A 2,578-nucleotide genomic window follows, 5' to 3' on the forward strand; every position below is an offset into this window, starting at 1 on the left:
CTTCAAAGCAGTGGAAGGGGCAGCAGGGAAATGCTTATTTGTCCATGGCAAGCAATCTCTCGTGAGCAGTTCCAGAGTCTTGAAGGCCTCCACTGTGAAGCTGCTAAACAAATGTAAATAGTTGGACTAAGTACAGCCCCACAGCACTAACAGTCTGATTGAGGAAGAAGTAAGATTATTCAAGGAGCAAGATCAGCTGAAGGGCTTCCAAAAGAGCAACTTTCTTCTCAACCCAGGATCTGACAGCCTGGAAAGCCAATCAGATCCTGGGCTACATCAGGAGAAGTGTGGCCAGCAGGTCAAGGGAGGTGATTCTCCCCCTCTGCTCAGCTCTGGGGAGACCCCACCTGGAGTACTGCCCCCAGTTCTGGAGCCCGTAGTACAAGAGGGATCTGGAGGTGCTGGAAGGTGTCCAGAGAAGGGCCACAAGGATGATCAGAGGGCTGGAGCACCTCTCCTGTGAGGACAGACTGAAGGAGTTGGGGCTGTTCAGTCTGGAGAAGAGAAGGCTCCGAGGTAACCTCATTGTGGCCTTCCAGTATCTGAAGGGGGCCTACAGGAAGGCTGGGGAGGGACTGCTCAGGATCTCAGGTAGTGATGGGACTAGGGGGAATGGAATGAAGCTGGAGGTGGGGAGATTCAGGCTGGAGGTGGGGAGGAGGTTCTTCCCCATGAGAGTGGTGAAGCCCTGGAATGGGTTGTCCAGGGAGGTGGTTGAGGCCCCATCCCTGGAGGTGTTTAAGCCCAGGCTGGATGAGGCTCTGGCCAGCCTGATCTAGTGTGGGGTGTCCCTGCCCATGGCAGGGGGGTTGGAACTAGATGATCCTTGTGGTCCCTTCCAACCCTGATTGATACTATGATACTTTTCTTATCTAAGGAAGTTTTCTTCACGTGCTACCTTGGGAGAGTCTTTGATCTATTTTGATCTTTTGTATAGTACAGGCCATAAGAGAGTTTAAATGTGATCATGTTCTTTAAATGGAATTATTACTTACAGTTTCCAAACTTGATCTAGCTACTCATCAGTGGAGCATTTTATGTAGCTTCAGTGTTAATTATCTTGCTTGTTAAAACATAAACCCTTTTTAAGGTTGAAGTACAGCTGATTTCCACCACTAACTGCTGGTTATTATTGTCTGCTAAATTCAACAGCTCTTGTTATCCCAATGTTTCCAGGGTAGATTTGTCTAACAGCCTCACCCCCATTCACCTCTCTGCAGTCCAAACAACCTGAACTTTAGCATCATTTTTATACCCCTAATTCTTGTTGCCCATCAATGCCTGCACAGCTTGCAAGTACTGTCCCTAAACTGTTCACAAAGGAGGAGTTCATCACTGTTCATCAGTGGAGGACAAATGTGGAGGTAGCATGGCCATCATACCCTCCAGCAACCACATTCATGCCATGCATTCACATGAAGACCCTCCACTCTTTATGGTATTGTACTGGAGCATTTGACTAGGTTATTTGTCATTTGGTCAAACCTGATTTGCACAGCAGTCAGGTACTGAAACTCATCATCCAGCAAGTGTGCAAGTCCTGCATGGAAACAACTTCTGCTACCTCCTGCTTTGCCAGTTAAGACAATAGCAACACTTAGCATGCAAAAGAATTAAAGACATCAACTAAATGGATTTCAAACCTTAAGACTAATAAATGAACATCAGTAATAATGACAAGAATTATGATGATAATAAGTCTTTTTAAATCAATTGGGAATGCCTTCAGGATGAGTCAGGCTTTCATATCATAGTATCATAGTATCAGTCAGGGTTGGAAGGGACCACAAGGATCATCTAGTTCCAACCCCCCTGCTATGTGCAGGGACACCCCACACTACAGCAGCCTGGCCAGAGCCTCATCCAGCCTGGGCTTAAACACCTCCAGGGACGGGGCCTCAACCACCTCCCTGGACAACCCATTCCAGGGCTTCACCACTCTCATGGGGAAGAACTTCCTCCTCACCTCCAGCCTGAATCTCCCCGCCTCCAGCTTCATTCCATTCCCCCCTAGTCCTATCACTACCTGAGATCCTGAGAAGACCCTCCCCAGCCTTCCTGTAGGCTCCCTTCAGATACTGGAAGGCCACAATTAGGTCCTTGATGTTTTCCTGAATGTTAAAAACATACACAAAGGAAAACTGAAAACTCAGTCAATGAGCTTCTCTTGTACCAGTTAAGACACTTGGCTAGTTGTTCTGTGGAAGATAAAGTACAGACTTGTAGAAACCAATTCAGATCTGGCAGGACTGAGTTCTTGCTGTTAGTAAATCAAGAATTTCTATACACTTCATTTCAAATTTATCTTGTTAAAACCAAGCCTTAATATTTTTCCTTCCCTGTGAAAGCAATGTGCTGAATGCTTCCTAGCTACATTTGCACTGAAAAAAAGCCAACCCAAAACCATTCAGCCTGGGCTCATATACAGCTACTGCTGGCACAATACCAACATTCAGCAATAAGGGAATTAAAAACATGCTCAAGGATGAAAATGCTTTAACTCCAAGAATTTTCAATACTGCTCTGAGGAAGTCATGCATACCTTCAAAGAAAAGAAAACACCTCCAGGAACCAAAGC

Source organism: Melanerpes formicivorus, unplaced genomic scaffold (genome assembly GCF_026170545.1).
Source record: "Melanerpes formicivorus ecotype bairdi unplaced genomic scaffold, bMelFor1.0.p_v2 SCAF_6, whole genome shotgun sequence".
In the NCBI taxonomy this organism is placed as follows: domain Eukaryota; kingdom Metazoa; phylum Chordata; class Aves; order Piciformes; family Picidae; genus Melanerpes; species Melanerpes formicivorus.